Genomic DNA, 18820 nt, shown 5'->3' on the forward strand with positions numbered 1-18820 from the left:
GACATCACTGTCGTCAAACTATATTGATGGAATATTGGCATGCGTGACGTGATATAGACATGCACTATTAACACAGTCATCGGTATGTTAACTGTACGTGAACACTCAAGTTATATGATCAAACGAAACTAGAGGCCCCCCTGCAATCGCCCAGTTATGTTTCTTTGCCGTAGAATAGGTCGGTATCTATTAGTCGCACAAATACGATTCTGCCAAGGCATAGAGAAATAGCTGGAATGTTGCTATGGAGCTCCGACTGCTTTACACATTTTCTGTAATACCAATGATTTGTTTGAAGTTTGCAATAAAATTGATGTCATTTGCTAGTCTTTTTAATGAACGAAACTTTTCGTGGCCACAAAACTGTGGTCGACAAACAAATGCTCACTTGCTTTGGTGGCTTGTAACGATTCACTAGAATTTCCCATGCCAAACCCAAGAAATCCATGGCTCGTACACTGCAGGGTAGTGCTAGTCTCCAAAAACATTTGATAGGAGGACTGGAGACTAGCGCAGCCTACAGGCTACATCAGTGGAAACCTGTAGCCCACCCAGACAGTGCCGTAAAACAGCCAATGAAGTGAGTCTTTGCTAAGTAATAAGCATGTTCAAAGGGTACGTTTGCATTGATCAATTTTCATGCAAAACATTCATTGTACATAGATTAACTATTTAGGGTGCACAATAATCATTTCGGATAGTTCTCGAAGTGTTGCGCAGATGTTTTTTTTACAAAAAAAAGGGAAAGCTCTCAGTTAGGGATCTCATAAACATTGTTTAGCCTCCCTAGCAATTGTGCAAGCCTGAGGGAAGTCGGCTGATAGTTGGTGCAGACTGTCATCCTCGCTTGCGATCTCCCTGAGCAAGCACATGAATAAAGTGACTAAGAAAGATGGTGATTAAAGTAAGAAGAGAAGCTGGATCGTGTACAACAGCCCTTGATCATCTAAACCGTAAAAAAGAGCGCTGATGACTCACAGTCTACGGCTTGGCCGTTAAAATACCCTTTGACATACGTGTACAGGGCATTTACAAACTTTAACCCAAAACATCTGATGATTACACACAGTCCCTCCATGGAAGGCGTTTGTTTCGGACAAGGTGGTTCAAAATTGTTATTAGTAACAACATCAACTCATCATTCGACCCTTTCATTCAGCACACCCAAAGGCTTCGTTTTCCTGCTGTTTCTATTTCACCTATAAATGAACTGGTAATGCAACATTCTTTTATTTACCTATGGTCGAAGTAAACCGTGTTATACCGTAAAATCTGCTCTGCCGAGTGCATGCAGTTCTAACATTTTTTAATGGGACATGCGGAACATGAAGCTGAGGGCTGATAAACTTAAATCACTTGAAATGAAGCTTCCCGTATTGCTTCTTTATTTTTGTAACTATTCTCTCTGCGAAATACTCTAGTGGTCACTCAAATATGCTCACCTTTACCTTAGGCGTTTATTATTGTTGAGCTCTGCAATTATACATTCTCAGCTGGAGCCTGGCTGCTGAATTCAGGCCACAACCATGCTTTGTTATTTCACAATTGCAGCAGTCTGAAATGTTGGTGTTTAGGTTTTGCAAATGATTTCCAACAGGCCGCTTAACTAGTGTCAAAACCTTTTTATACCTTTAATTGCTATTTATAGCAAACAGTATTTTATCATTTTTCATAACACATTCTGTTGTAACCTCACTAAATGATTTTGTTACTCTGCCAGACTGGTTCATAAATCTTGGCGTGAACATAAATACCTTATTGCAATACATTCATATGCCCGTCTTGCAGCAGATCTGCAGTGACAGACCCACACGTTTTGGCTTTCCAGCGTAGCTTTGGTGTCAGCAAAAATGAATCGTTTTCTTGGATCGTCTGCAACGCTTTGTAGTCAAGCAAAAAGATCACTTGCTGGTATGGCTTTCCCGCAGGACTTTATTGTAGTGCAAGAAAGTATCACTTGCTTATTCCTTTTTTGTCGTTTTAATGCTGTGCATCCTCCAGAAGAACCCCAGCATTTTGTTTGGAAATGGAGCTTCACAACACAGGCTCTGCAGAGAAAGTAGAGCTACTGACTCACTTTTTGCATAGCCGCGTACGTATGGCAGATCACTTGTCATAGACAACAACATTTCTGGCTCAAGGTGGGACACTGGGATAGTGTGTTACTAGTTGGGGGAAAAACACAGCGCTTATAAATGGTACTGAAGTACTACGAAAGGCGCCGTCATCGACAAGGTTTCCACGTGTGACAGGTTTTTTGTCCAGTTTCTTTCTAGGGTTTTTCATGAATATTTTCCAGGGTGCCTTAACATCGTCTGTTTTCGTGTAACAAAAATCTCAACAGCGAAGCACTTATCAATGCTCACATGCTGCTCATTGATACATGTGCAAAAGGGTGTTCAGCAGTCATTTTATTGTTAAAGCCACCCATGATCCATACGCCCTCCAGCTGTACTTCAACAACGACAGACATTCACATCCACACGGCCTTGGGTCCAGTTCTTGTAGGAGGTATTAATAAATACTCTCGGGGGTAGGCAATGTCAAGCTTGATTGATTGATTGAATGATTGATTGATTGATTGATTGATTGATTGATTGATTGATTGATTGATTGATTGATTGCAGGGTTTGACGCGCCGACGCCACGCAGGCGATGAGGCGCGCCGTGCCGGAGGGCTCCAGATTAATTTTGACCACCTGGGGATCTTTAACGTGCGCCGAAATCTCGTACACGCGGGCGTTTTTGCTTTTCGCCTCCATCAGAAAAGCGGCCGCCGCGCCCGGGAATCAATCCCGCGACCTCGTGCTCAGCAGCGCAACGCCTTAGCCACTGAGCCACCTCAGCGGGTGCAATGTCAAGCTCGACACCAACCATTTCCCCGTAGTTGTACTTTATAAACTATTTTTTACGCCTGCTGGCTTAAATGCTCATTTGTGGAAGAAAACAACAGCTAATGGGCACACAACACACAACTTGTGAATGTGATTTCTAGCAGCTGGCTTCTGACGAGACTTGCACCACTGTGAACAAAATGTGGGACGTTTTGTGATGCTCCTTACCACTAAGTAAATTCACTTGAGCAATTTCTAAAGTTTAGACAGTGCGGAGTTAAAAAGCAATAGAATGTGAAGCAGGCCCTCACAATTGGAAACTCTTCCTGTTCACTAAACCATAGTCTTGGGCAGCAGACATTTAAGCACGCTTCACAAGTTGCGAATACAAGCATTAGTGTAAAGTTAATTCTGCTGAGTGCTTGGGATGGGCATATAGATGTCACAGCCGCTTGAAATTTGTGGATAGACTGCAAGCCTCTGAGATAAGCTCTCATCACAATTAGGGCATCCCGCTGAGAGTGAAGGAAAGTATTGTGGCTGGTTATGTTCAGTTCCAACCAAGCCAAACAAAAGAGTAAAGAAGGAAAGAGCCTATCAAAATACATACTCAAAGCAGATGCAGAAGTTTTGTTGCCTAACCAGGTTAGAAGAGGCAAAAGGCACTGGAGCAAAGAGAAGAGAAACAACAGCCAAGAAGTAATTGTGAACGAAATCCTGTGAGGCTAGCAGACAATCAACAGGCGAGAGTGAAGCGCTATCTTATCAATCTTTTGCCACTTCTTTACATACATTTGAGCAGATAAGAACTTTTCATCAAACTTGCTAGCTGGAAGTTCTGTGCACCCTCTGTGGATAATTTCAATGTAGACAAAACGTTACAAATCTGTTTTGTGTGCTTTCAATAATGGCTGTTTACAGGTTGCTTAAAATTACAGCTCATTTAAAGTCTTGCCTATCATTTCACTAGGACTTTCCAATTAGAAAGCACAATGGCACCCGAAGCAACAATTTAAACATAGATAATCAATAACTCTCACTTGCTTACCTTATGCACACCAGATTTCAAAGGGCTATTTAGCAGAAGTGCCAAACTTGGCCCACACGGCGATCTTATCGGCACAACTTCTCCCATGCTTGCACAGATGGCACATGAGCCTCCTTGCAGAAAAAGCCAGCCAGTCAGCGAGTGGTTTCAGTGGTATCTTGTGTAGATGTCCTTGGACGGGCAGTTGGGCTCCACCCATAGAGGCGAAACTGCGCTCTCTGCACGGATTCTGCAGCGCCGCGTGCATAGATCGTTTCCGTGGAGTAGTCAGGTTACACTTCTCGGCGATAGTAGTACTGTCCCACCGGAAAAATTGCAGAAACTACATGCAAGGTCATTGCGTTGGATGATGCCATGCGCTACCGGACAAAACTAGATTTCTGCACATGCTGACACTGCGTCGCTCGCATTGTCATGTCATCAAATACAGCTATCTCGTAAGCCATGGCGCGACACGATGGAAAATACAGATCCCCACGTTTTATCATTGAGCCACCAGAATCAACACAATCCTTGACGTGGAAGAAGCGAGGCACAAGTAGACAACGAATGCAGGCGCGTAAAGCCGATGGCACGCGAACTGCAAGACAATGTGAAGCTTACAAAATATTAAACGACAACACGACAGTTCTAGGAGCATGTAAAAAGCGAGGCGGAGGAGCCTGCCGAAAGAAATGCGTTAGGCTTACGAAGGCGTGCAACAGCAAGTTCACGAAAAATACCCAATCTAAATATTTACAGGTACACCTCCCAAGAAGAAAAAAGCGCCGCGAGGCAGCCGCTGTACAGGGAGCTGAAGACGTAACGATGCGTCAGGCCTGCCATTCGAACCACAGGCGGAGAACGTATTGACATAAGACGAAAACAACGGGCTGTCGTTAGCACAAAAAAGCAACATGATCATATGACGTAATTATGACGTATATATTGTGACGTCAAAGTCAGTCACGTGATTTGTTAGCTTGACGTCACTTCTGCGTGGCAGCAGCCACCGCGAGGGGCTGCTGCCACGCTAAAAAATAGGTTATATCTCGTACCACGCACGTGGCACGAGATATAACCTATTTTTTAGCTGTTCTAAATCGCACTTTGATGTTACAATGTTGTCTGAGACGTGATGTACTTCTGAAGTGGACGCTCTTAAAATGTCTGGATATAAGCTTTACTATCCTAGCCGAGATTTAAAAAGAGGAGGAGGCGTGTTAATGTTGCTTTCCAGTGATACGGAATGTGAACTGATAACCGATCCTTGTTGTATAACACCGCATTAAGAAATTCCATTTTTTCAGTGTGGCACGAAAGTGGTTTGTGCCGGTTACCGTCCGCCTTGCAGTGCAATTTCAGAGTTTCTTTCCTTTGTGGGTTCTTGTTTGGAATTTATCAATTTACGAGAACAGAGCCTAATCATGGGTGGTGACTTTAATATTATTTTCTCGTCGTAAGTAGAATGAAGACAGAATTTCAATATTCACTCCTGTCGGAACACTATAAACTCTGCTACACGAATCACAGCTACTTCAGATACTCTTTTTGCAAACCATGATGCGACTCGTCTGAGATCACGGGTTATTCACTTTGCTCTCAATGACCACCGTCCTGTGTTTCTTGCTGTGAAACGTCATGCTCTTGCTCAAAAACGTCCGCACGTGTAAAACTGGTTCCGGGATATCAATCCCCGTACTCTAATTGATTTAAATAGTTCACAGCTCGAACGAACTGGAAGGATGTCTTTAGGGAGAGCAGCTCTGATGCTGCATATGACACGTCTCTTGTAAAATTCATTCATTCCTATAATACTAGTTTTTTGTACAAAACGTTTTCTCCACCAAAAAGTGCCCTTACACCCTGGATAACTCAGGACGTTATTCGGCTGATGAAAACACGCGATAAACTTTATCAATTTTTTTCAAAACTAGAAATGCTGTCATCTTTAAAGCTTGTATCATTCTCCACAATTACGACACTCCAGAGCTCCGCGTTGCGAAAAAACGCTACCATTTTAATCTTTTCAGTGCGTGGAACAGACGCCCTCATGGTATTTGCAATAGAACAAATACAATGCGTGAAAATCCCATGGAGCCCCTAAACAAATTGAAGAACGGTGAGTTACTAGAAGAGAAGCCTTAGCAAATGCTTCCAGTAATTTTTTTACGTTCCAACCGTTCTATTTAATATTGAAAGTTTAAGATACACAAATTGCTGAATGGATGGAATGGAGAACAATGTTTTCTTGATCCGGTTGCTCAGAATGAAGTCATCGCGGCGTTTAGGTCTCTAAGCAACAGTAATTCCTCCAACGGGAACGGTTTCCAGATGAAGCCGGTAAGTTTGTCTGATTTATTAGGGAAATGTGTAACAGCTTTTGAACCTATGCTCCTCAACTGGAGTTTTCCACCGCAATATGCAGTCCGATAAACTTGTAGTATTATTTAAAAAGGGCAATCGTAATTATTTCTCGAACCACAGGCCTATTTCCATTTGGCCTGTTTAATCCAATGGCATGAAAAAAAATTGTGAAGCGCTTATCAACATTCTCTGATCGCTATATTCTCTGAACGCAGAAACAAACCATCAGCACAACACCATGAATTGCACTTTAAGACTATCTTTAGTTGAAACCACAAATGGCGTGGAAAAAATAAACATAACACATGCTTGAGTTGTTTGGTGCGCTCAAATGGTAATGTTAATTCCCAGAATTGACGTGTGCTTTCCCTTTTCTCATGGAAAAAATTTTTCGTGTGGTAAATATTATATTTGTGCACAATCTATTTTTATCAAAAATAAAATGTCGCTTTTGGAAGCGTTTTGTTTACTCCATGTGAATAGAATGTATCCCGAGATTTCGTTTTGCATATTTAAATGTACAAAACGTATTCTAAATTTGTTTCTCTCACTGGTAATATTTTTAAGTCATCTAATGTTGGCACCTAGAATTGGAATTCAGGAGCATTTGTAGGGCTACTCGTATTTCCTGGCCGCTGAAGGTCGAGCGTCGTTCAGGGGTAGGACTTAGGGTACCTCAATATGTGCCTTGGCGTCTGATAGGGCCAACTGCTTTTTGTGGAAGCAATCTTGATTCGAACATACCCTGTCGCTGGCACCGTTTAGTGTGCAGCGATCGAGCGCTTTCGTTAGAATGCGCATGAGTTGGTTTTCTTCACTCTGTTTTTTCTGCTCCGCTTGCGTATAAGATTGTTTATTCGAACCGGTAAGGCTGCACTGATGTTCACTTGTTGTAAAATCAAAACTATTAACTGTGTTCGTTTTGGTTGCTCCGGCGCCATACTTACTATATAGCGTAACATAAAAGTTAATCCTGACAATTTTACACATTTTCTCCAATTAAAGGGCGTCGCTTAAGCTGTTGTGGGCGTCTCTTTGTACCTTTAACAGCATCAACTGTAAGAAAAGCGCAATACCGAATAAAGACGACTGATAACAGGCAAAACCAAGTGACTTTATTTTAGAACGCACTTTATGCAGCAGCAGAGGTGAAGGAGCTCCTTCAGGGAGTTTCCGAAATTTTGGGGGAGCGGCAAAGTAAAAAAGATAGATAATAAGCCCCATATGTGTTCCAAAAATGGTCCACTTAACATGACAGCACCCTTTTTCGCATTGGCTGACAATGTAGAAAACCTAACTACAAGGAAATAGTGAATTTGGTCACATTCGTATTTCAGGAGTTTCATGATATCCCTACCATTGCGGACCTCGTTCAATAGGACGCGAGTAGGCCAAGGACACTTGTTTCGAAACTAGAAAGCAATGTCGAATTTAACTTTATGCATTTACCTGCATCACACTCACACTAAAGCTGGACAGCTGCCTTCCACTCATATATGACGTGCATTTCTAAATAACAGAAGGCTATTTGCTTTCTCCATTTCCAAGGAACATAAAGTGTTCTATGAGAAGCCATGCTAGAATGGGCAGGCCAAAAGAGTGATACAGTCTGGAGGCCAAAAGAGTGATACAAGTAGTGAGCACTGGTGTAAAAATAACACATGAAACCACGAATATCCCGCTAGTCCCAACAGCTATAACGAATGAATGCAATGGCTGCGAGCCACACAATAAAACATACTAAGCAGTAGGCAGGCTCGGAAACATGAAAGCCGTGGCGATCGACGTAAACGCTGTCGGAAGCGCCCAGCAGTGATTCGCCAGAGGGGCCGTGGCACCGTTCTCCACTCTTGCCTACCACCACTGATGCTCTTTTCCTTTCTGTCTCACTTCTTTCTTGATTATTTGAACAAAGGTTTGTTCGGTACAATTCAATTTTCCCGCCTTTTTTTGTGCTCAGGCGAACGCTTGTGGCACTGCTCGAATCCTCGTTTTAAGATTTTGTTCCTTGTTCTGCCTGGAAATTCACGAGCGGGAGTCGGGTCTCGTTTGCTTCCTTTCATCTGTGTTTTTGCGCCATTTTGAAGACGTTTCTTGAACTTGTTATTTTCTTCGGCAACCGATTTTATTCTCTGACTGTCATAAAAACCAACTTAATTATCTTTCCTACTTAAATGGACGCGGCGACTGCCGGTAATTACACATATTTTGCCTCATATGTAGCTGCAGTTTTGTTTGGGATAAATAATCAAGACATGAGCGGCAATTCTGGCGGTTCTAGGTACTCCAAACCGTTTTGCTCAGGTAAAGCTGTTCTTCAAGTGTTCTCAACTTTCGGGCGGATGCTTATTCAGAGTAGATTCGGGTATTCGGGTAAAAACAACAGCTAAACATCGAATTCACTGTCTGTTAATTGGCCTTATTTCTCGGCCTTATCTGTCTTATCTGTCATCGGCCTTATCTGCGAAGACTTCTGTCTGCGGTGGCTAGAAAGCGTGAGCGCGGAGCAGCTACTACGAAAATCCGGGCTGCTGAAGTTCTGTGCATTTGATAAATACGGGGCAATCCCGGCTAACGTGAAACCTGGGGAGGAGTGAAGCACGCAGTGTGGAAGTATATTCCTGGCGCCTTGACGTTTTCACCCACGTACATGGAAACCTTTGGGAGTAGAGGTATACATCTTTGCTTTAAAAGTCTCGTCTTTTTAAAGCCTGAAGCGTTCCAGCGTGAGGCGTAAGATAACGAGTGTCTCGGTGTGTTCCTTTAGTTCGCGTGTCGATCTAGGGCGAGACAACCAGTGTACCGGTGGTTTAGCACCATGAGTACATGAAACGGCGACGACAGGAGAATCCGACAGCCCGATTTCTCAAGAGGCTTTGCCCCTAAAAAGTACGCTTTAGTTAGAAAGAGCGTGAGTGAGCAAGAACAACAGCTAAACATCGAATTCACTGTCTGTTGATCGGCCTTATTCCTCGGCCTTATCTGTCTTACCTGTCATCGGCCTTATCTGTAAACGAAATTGACAATGTGAAGTACATTCTTCAAAGAACCAGATCGCTTCTACTGAAGCGCTTCTTTATGAAGATTAACAGACATGGCATAAGATTTTGTTTAGGGGAATTATGAAATAAAGTTCTTGCGTTCATGTAGAATAAATGAACAATGTGCGTTGATGGAAGATGAGATTGGCAAAACAAGAGATTATAACTGATTTCACACAACATCTCGGGTGCTATTTAAGAAGGTCAGAAATTGAACGAAACTTGGGAGATACGAAATCTGGTGCCGCCCAAGTGTCGTGATCGTAATATTTCGAAGCGAAGTTCGAATGCTTTTTAATGTGATTCGTGCTATTTGCTGATTATTCAAGTTTTGGAGGTGCTGCAGGGCGCACTTACTGAGGGTGCAGCCCAAGCAGGGTGCAGTTTTCGCTGTGTTCTCCCGCCTAATTGATTCAGGGGTGAGTAGTGGTGACAAGGAAAGTCAACTACTTTACTCTGTTGCGTTTCTATTTTAGTAATCTGTAGTTTACTGCGTCAAAACAGTACAGGATCACAAACATTTTGTATCTATTGACTCACGTAGTGAAAACTAAAAAACGTAAAAAAAAAACAGGTCAAATAAAACTTATACATGTGTTTTAATTGCAGTTAGTTACAACTTAACAAAAACTATGAGTAAGCTGTTTTTTTTTCAAACTTTTTTTTAAATCACTACTTTCAGGTTACGTATTTTAGACGCTAAACTTTTGTTTGCCTGCTTAAACTGTGTTTCGTGCGTCAGCGCCTTTAATTTCCGTTTTTTAATAAATTATGTAAGGCAGCTTTGCCTTGTACGTTGTATTGTGATGTCTCAGAGAAATATGTGAGAAAAATATTGGTAAATGCCACTCCCTCCCTAGAACCTGAGCTCTGCGCGGCTGGGTTGCTCCTGTCCTACTCACGTGCCATCAGGTTCTGGTGTCACGCGACACAAACTATTGTACAACTTTTACTTTAACCATTAACAGTTTCGTGAAATTGGAAAACGGGGCACATTAGCTCATCAAAGCCACACATTGCTGTTAATTCCCCAGGTGGCCAAGTAAGCAACAGCCACAGGAAATTTTCATGTTAGTCTGCTTTATCTTGTTTTGCTCTTCGCCGCTTTTGTTTGGCAAAACATGTACAGTCCTCGGTATTTCTTTCTTGAGTCCGCTCCCCTTCTTTTTCGCCATCTTTCTGCTCCCGCTTACTGTTACTTAGGGCCTCACCTTAACCGCTCCCCCTCTCTGCATTCTCTCTTTCCTGCCAGACGAGGACGAAACAGAACAAAACTTCTTGAAATCTGTAGAGATCATGTCCGATAAAAGACACTCGCCAATACATGTATACTATCCTGCCCGGAACGCCTTCCCGAGAAGGGTGCTACTCGCAAAGCGGCAAGCTAGGGTGCATTAATTCATAGCATCTGGAACGTACACGGTGGCGAAACGTATACGTTGGTGCCGGCAGTTTGGGTTACTGGCTCGCCGCCTCAGCAAGTCACTCTTGCAAGACAGCGCCATAATTTCGGCTGCAACGCTATTTACTCGCGAAGTTTGAATAATCTTTTCGATTTCGCGTTCCTCAGTCTTAGCTCCTCTTGATTCCTCTTGGTTCCTCGGTGGCGCTGGCATCCAGACATCATACCTCCAGCGAAATAGTCTGCCGTGCTGATGAAAAGAGAAACGCATGGTAATGCGCCGCCTCGTTCGAAATAGATTGGCAAGCGCGCAATGCTGAATCACACGCTTCGGGTGTAGACGGATAGACAAATGTTAGAACCTGCACAAGCCATGTCCGGTGAACCACATAAAAACGACTAGGGTAGGGAAAGACGACAATTGTGATCCCCTTGGACACATAGCAGCTGACTCTCGACTGTTCGCGGTTGACGGGGAGGTTGCTACCCATGACGGGGAGGTTGCTACCAGAGCGCACAATCGTGCTGATCGGCGGTCCTCGAGCGAAAGCCGCATCAAAGAGGCCGCAAAGGGTGTCGGCCTCGCGATGACTCCACGAGCAGTGTACAGTATATTTCGAGAGAGAAGACGAGCTAGAAATTTATTTATTATGGTGGGGTTTACTGACAGAACATTTTGGCGAGGTCTTACTACCGTGAAGTCCAAACAGGTCGCAGTGAGCTCTCGGCGGGTATAAGAAGCAGTCTCGCGCAATGAACTGTCTATGGGCTGGCAGTCCTAACTCCAAGCACATACCCGCTTGTGGCGGATTGCCCCATGTTCGAGCACATACCCGCCTTGGGTGAATTGTCCCTATACTACGCGCATACCCATTAAAGGAAGTGCCCTTGCTGCGCGTAGTATCTTCATTACAATCACCCCCGGTAAAGAAGGAAGGCATCCTGGCGCTCAGTGCGATGCGACAACGAGGTGGTCATAGTATCGCTTCATGCGCTGTATGTGAACTGTTTCGCGCCCACAGCGAGGAAGATCAATCGTGGCAGTGATTGGCTCAATGACCTAATTCACGGGGGCACGTTTTTCTCGATAACTCGGTAGAATACATGGTACTTAGCACTGAGTTTCGGTGAAAGACTAGTAGCCTTCGACGGAATCCACTGCCACACGAGGGATCCGGTGGCATGGGTAGGTGAGGTGGCTGAAGCGTCATGACGAGATTTTTGGCGCCCTTGTTCCACAGTGGTGAAGGATCGAGCCAGTTGACGGCACTCTTCGGCATGCTTAGCTATATTGGAAACGGGGCTGCAAGGCGCCTTCGATAACGTTTTACATTCAGCTATTCTCTGCCGGCTCATTCAGACTGGATGTGGCCATCGCGTCTACTCCTACATTACAGATTTTTAACCCAACGCCAGGCTATCCTGAAAGTTGGTGACCTCACGTCGAATCCTTGGTTATCCTTGACAAGTGCTTGGTTATCGAGGGACGCCGCAACGTTCTGTATTGTCCCCACTTCTGTTCAATCTGGTCTATATGCAGATGATATCACCATATGGACAGATACAGACTCTATAGGAAACATACAAGATGCTCTCCAAGAAGCCACGGACATTGTGCAGTCTTACGCATTGTCAGTGGGTCTTCAATGCACACCTCGTAAGTCTGAAATATTAATTGTGCGCAAGCACCCACCTGCTCGAACTATTGAGCCCATCTCCTTACATTTGGACGGCCAGGACATCAAACCCAGCTCTTCAATCAAAATTCTCGGTCTCACCATATAGGCAAATACACGGAACGATCTGACCTTATCCAAATTATCCAAGACCTTCACTCAAGTTATACACAGGCTCCGACGCATATCTAACCGCCGTCGGGGCCTGAAAGAACAAGATATGATTAGACTGGTTCGAACACTTCTGATCTCTAGGGTTATCTACGTTGCTCCATACCTCTGCCTCACGAAAGGAGACTTGGACGCCCTTGACAAGTTCATACGTAAGGCATTCAAACAGGCATTGGGCCTGCCTATGAACACCTCTACTCAGCGGCTTCTACAAGTGGGTCTTCATAATACGGTTTCAGAATTAATTGAAGGCCACCTTGCCAGCCAACGTGTCCGGCTCACTCAAACACTTCCGGGACTTTGGCTTCTCAAACGCCTACGACTCGCGCACCCAGCATCTCCTCCTGCTCTTCTTGTCCTTCCCGAGGCTTGGAGATCTGCTGTACGGGTTCGCCCATTACCGAAGAACATGCACCCTGATCTCCACCCAGGCAGAAGACAAGCACGGAGTCAAGCTTACGAGAACATCTATGGGAACCGTCTAGACGTCGCGTATACAGACGCTAGCTCGTATCCAGGTGGGCAGCACAAGGTTTCAACCGTCACCACCAAATCGGCCCTTATAACCTGTGCTTCAGTTACCACGACATCCACGCATGTTGCTGAGGAACTGGCCATCGAACTCGCACTTGTTCACACCAAGAGCTCGGTCATCTTAACCGACTCCCAAGCTGCTTGTCGGAGCTTCTTGGCGGGGAGGGTGGCCCCACCAACTTTCCGCCTCCTCTCGCAACATCAGCCACAAAGAAACGTCGCCCTCGTCTGGACACTCGCCCACTGTACACTGCCAGGCAATACTTTTTCCCATCATCAAGCCTGCGCACTCTCCTCCCAGGCCCCAGAAGAACAAGCGGAGTCCACACTGCTGGTTACGTTTCGGGACATCACACAGTACTATCGACTCGACAGGCAACAATTCCCTCAACCTCACTCCAAGCTGTCCAAATCAGAAGAAACGACTCTTCGTCGCATCCAAACGAATACCTTCGTCCATCCAATTCGCTTACACCACATGTTTCCTACTAAATTTCCCGCCCAATGCACTTTTTGCTCTAAGCCTGGCACACTCGTCCACATTTTATTAGAGTGTACGCATAACCCTGACCTCCCACCCTTTCCTTCCCCCTCCCCCTCCATGAGCTGTGGGAGAACCTGATCACCAGCGACCACCTGGACGTACATCGAAAGCACGTCGGCAAGTCTGCGGTTAAATCTTTCGGTCAACCCATTGGTTTGCGGGTGATACGCTGTAGTTTTTCTATGAACGACTTGGCACTGGGTCAGCAGGGCGTGTACAATGTCCGACCAGAAAACACGTTCCCTGTAGCGCAAGAGCGCCTTGGTTGCGCCGTGGCACAAAATAAACCTCTGCAGGAGTAATTTGGACACTCCACGGGCTGTGACGGTAAGGAGTGCGGCTGTTTCAGCATGTCGGGTGAGGTGATCCACCGCAACGATGATCCAACGGTTTCCTGTGATTATGCTCCGGAGGGGACCGTAGATGTCGATCCAAACGCAATCTAAAGGGCGCGCGTGGGGAAGGTAGTGGCTTTAGAGGTCCTGTGGGATGTTGCAGTGGAGACTTGCGGCGCTGGCATTCGGGACACAAGCGGATGTACTTCGTAACAAGCGTGTACATTCCGCGCCAGTAGTAACGTATGCGCAGACGCTGGTATGTCTTGAGGACACCAGCGTGGGTGCATTGCGCGTCAGCATGGTAGGATGAACAGATAGCAGAGCGAAAACGACGCAGAATACCTAGCAACCATTTGCGACCGTCTGGGAAATAGTCGCGCCGATATAGGAGTTCGCCATGAATGGAGCAGTGTGAAGCTTGGCGACGTAGTGCACGGGACGCCGAAACTGTGGACGGACTCGACAGGTATTGCAGTATGGACTTGATCCAGGGGTCTTTCTGCTGCTCTGCAGCCGTGTATTGGATTTCAAGTGACGCAAGGGCGCAGTCAATCGATGGCATGCAGCCATTTTCTGACTCCAGGGGACATCTAAAAGGGCATCGGCCACCGTATGTTTGCGTCCGGACCAATACACAACGCGAATGTCGTACGCTTGGATGCGAATTGCCCAACGACCAAGTCGGCCGGACGGGTCTTTTCGTGACGACAGCCAACACAACGCGTTATGGTCCGTGACAACGTTAAACGGGCAGTCCATATAGGTAAGGCCGGAATTTGGGAATCGCCCAAACGATCGCCAAACGATGCGTTCAGCCAGTACAACACCAAGACCGACACCACTGGCATCAGTCTGTACCTCAGTTGGCTGGAGGGGGTGGAAATGTCGTAGTATTAGGGGCGATGTAAGGAAGCGCCGTTAAGACACCAAAGCTTCCGCGTAAGCAGGCCACGAGTCGACAGGTACTTTGATTGGTCCATTCAGAAGCTTCGTCAAAAGTTCGATGATGGTGGCGAAGTTCCGTACGTTCCGTACATAGGAACATAATCCGACGAAACTTCGGAGGTCTTTAATCGTGGTGGGTTTCGGAAATTGGGTTAGTGCGCGAAGCTTCTCCGAGTCGGGAAGGATGCCATTTTCTAGGCGACATGAACCAAAATGGTCAGTTTGCGAGCAGCAAAGCTGCATTTTTTCAAGTTAAGCTCTAATTCATCAGACGTGCGCCTAGTCAAGACCGGTTCTAGGCGCTCAAGGTGACTGGTAAAATCGGGAGAAAACATCACAATGTTGTCTGAAAAACAAAGGCATGTTTTCAACTTGAGGCCTCGTAGAACAACGTCCATTATTATCTCAAAGGAAGCGGCCGCATTGCAAAGTCCCAAAGGCCGGACGTTAAATGCGTAAAGTCCATCAGTTGTCACGAAGGCAGTTTTACAGCGATCAGATTCGGCCATAGGAACTTGCCAGTAACCTAAACGTTCATCAAGAGAATAGAAGAACTCAGCGCCTTGCAAGCAATTAAGGGCGTAATCGATACCAGAATGTGGGCAGATGCTTTTCCGGGTGACTTTCAGACGTCTATAATGGACGCAAAACTGGATGGACACATCTTTCTTCGTGACAAGCACAACGGGCGAAGCCTAGGGGTAAAGAGGGTCGAATGACGTTGCGGTTGAGCATGTCAGCGACGTGTTCGTCAATCACGCGTCGTTCCGCAGGTGAAACACGATAAGATCGCTGCTGCAGTGGGGCGTGGGATCGAGTATCGATTTCGTGGGCAACTCTCGACGTGCGGCCAAAGGTGGTCTGATGGCAGTCGAAGGATTGACAGAAGCGATCGAGAATGACGAGGAGTTTGTCCCGTCCTGGTGGGGTGAGATCTCCATCGATGAATTGTTGAAACACATCGCTGTCTGCCTTGGGATGAGGGCTGAGGACATTCACCGAAAGCGGGATGATTCCTCTCGGACGGCCATGACTAGAATGGGGTCGAGAGCCTCCACGTGTCCGAGACATTCTCCACGATATAATGTTGAAGGGCAAGACGATGGGTTGCTGACAAGCATCACACTGGACACTGGACCCAGATTGGACGTCGAGGACAGCAGCAGGCAAAGGAAAGCATTTCCGAGACGCAAATACACTCGACGTAGTGAAAACAACAGGTGAATCATGGGTGACGTCACAAGAAACAGGCAGAAGTACGGAGGATTTTAGCGGGAGAGACGTGTCGTCACTCATGATTAACGTGCCGGGAGGTCAGTGGATGGCGGTTCTCATGACGGAAATAGATCGACCTGAGCAGGAGCACAATCAATGATGGCGTGATGATGTGATAAGAAGTCCCATCCGAAGATGATGTCGTGCGAACATGAAAGAAGGATAATGAACTCGATGGCGTATCTGATATCTTCTATCGCTACACGAGCGGTGCACATGGCTAACGGTTTAACCTCTTGCGTGATTGCGGTTCGGAGAGTAAGATCGCAGAGCGGCATTGCCACTTTTTGCCATGAGCGGCAGAGTCGTTGACTTAAGACGGACAGAGCGGCACCAGTATCGATAATCGCCAACGTGGCTACACTTTCAAGTCAGTTCAATAACATTGGCGGGTGAGAAACGAGGACTTGGGCGTTTAGATGTCGTTGCAGTTCGTTCCTCGGGAACTGCAGCCGTCAGTTTCCCTCGGCGGTTGTATTTTGGCGAGGGCGCAGGGGGAAAGATAACGGGAACGCGGGGAGGAGAAGCGGCGGCGCGCAAAGGGCGGGTGGTTCTCAGGGTACAAACTCGGTGTCGGGACCTTGTCAACGCGAGCGAAGTACTGAAGATGTCCATAGGCGGGCGCTTGATGTGGGGCGTCGTTAGAAAACGATTGCTGCCGGCGGCACAACCGGGCCCCGTGTCCTGGAGTACAACACGCGTTGCAGTTCGCGCGGTTGTCGGGAGTGCGCAAGGATAAGGATTCGGTGTTTGAGCAGGCGGTCGGTTATACGCCATTATTCGTAGATCTGGCTTACGGTAGTAAGGCTGGAAAGCGCCTGGTTGTAGCTGTCGGAAGAATGCAGCGTTCAAGAGGTGTTCAAGAGGTGCCGCTATGGCTGGCGTGAAGGGCAACGTCGAAGCAGAAGCAAACGGTGAAGTTACAGCGGAAGTCATGGAAGCGGGAACCGGCGCAGGTTGGCCGATTGAAGGAAGCGTCTCGGCTACCTGTTGTCGTACTACGCGGGGCACAGTCGGACTCAGTGGACCCGCAGGCTCAGGAGCACTGGGGAGCAGGGCAGCTGCCGCGTAACTTCTTCCCGCACGAACTGCTCAATGTGAGGCAAGAGGCACGAAAGATCAGGAGGTGAGGTTAAGGCCGACAGCGATTCTCGAGAGAAGTCTTCATTCGGGGACGGACGCTGGCGTGTGAAAACAAGCTGCTTTCGCAGTTCGTCGTAGCTCAGGCAGAAATTTGTGACTTCGCTCACAGTCTGCGGGTTCTTTCCCAGAGCATCTGGAATGCATAGTCTTCAATGCCCTTTAGAATGTGCTTGATTTAATCGCACTCGGGCATCGCAGGATTCACTCGCCTGCATAGGTCCACGATGTCCTCGATATAGCTTGTGGCTCATTCACTTTCTGGGCTCGTGTGCGTAGGCGTTGTTCAGCGTGAAGCTCGCACACAGGGGGTCGAGCGAATGCTGCCAGGAATCGGGCCTTGAAATTCGTACAATTGCGTGTACCACTTTTATTGTTATGGAACCACAACTTTGCGACTTCGTCCAGATACAAATCAACGTTGTTCACCTTCATGGCGTCATCCCATTTGTTATGAACGCTCACACATTCGTGGGACGTCAGCCAGTCCTCTGCGTCGTTATTATCAATGCGGGTGAAGTGGGTGAGTTGTCGTTGGAGCAGAACACCGGAGCACATGATGGATGCAGGCTGCGGAGACGCCATTTCGTGGTACATTCCTCCGGGTGCGGGCGTAAGGACTCGCTTGCTCTGTAACTTTAGGTTGGGGATCTTGTAAAGTGTAGGACCACCATCAAAAATATAGTGGCGTTCATTGACAGGACGTTGTAGCGAGGTCTTACTGTCGTGAAATCGAGACGAGTCAGAGCGAGCTCTCGGCGGGTCTATTGTTGTTGTTGTAGTTGTTCCTTTTTTCGTGGTGCTTACCCACTTGGGGGATTAGCCTGGATCGGCCGATATATTGGGGCTAATTTGCCTGTTTTAGGAGACTATATTTTGGAGGGGAAAAATGTTGATCGGAATAATCGCACAGTACGTACAGGAATTTGTAGAAGAAAAGTGTTCACTATGCAGGAATTTGCAAGAAAAGCCTATGCGGGAATTTTCAAAATGCTCTTCTTTCGTATGTGTACAAGAAGAGCGGCTAACAGGGTAGGAACCTAGTCTCTGAGACGTAGGTGTTAACGGCTGTAACCAGATTCCTGTGAGGAACCCAAAGCAAAATCGCTCCTAACGACAGTAAGACCACCATTGAAAGGGTAAGTCCAAGGCGATGAATTGGCTCCACGAGGTATTTTCTTCTTATTAAAGAGAAACCGCGGCAATGTAACAAAAAATGCTCTATGGTTTCTGGTTCATCACAAAGAGAGAAGGTGAGCCCAGTGCGGTGCATATAGAAGTTGAGCTGCGGAACTCTACAAAGTAAGCTAGTGAAAGTAACCTCGCATTGGCGAGATTCGCAACATCGGGAGCTCCACACATATGCCAAATGGGCGTAACCATCAAAGGAGGTAAATGATACCCTCCTGCCACCTCGCCGGATGTTGATGCCGACGTATCCGTGCTCCGGACAGTATGGAGGGCAATGGACAGACGTCGATCGGAGGGCCGTCTAGTGATGAATTCGCCTAAAGTCTGCTTCTTCA

The sequence above is a fragment of the Haemaphysalis longicornis genome, unplaced genomic scaffold (assembly GCF_048455015.1).
Source record: "Haemaphysalis longicornis isolate Haplotype H1 unplaced genomic scaffold, Haemaphysalis longicornis Haplotype H1 scaffold_17, whole genome shotgun sequence".
NCBI lineage: Eukaryota > Metazoa > Arthropoda > Arachnida > Ixodida > Ixodidae > Haemaphysalis > Haemaphysalis longicornis.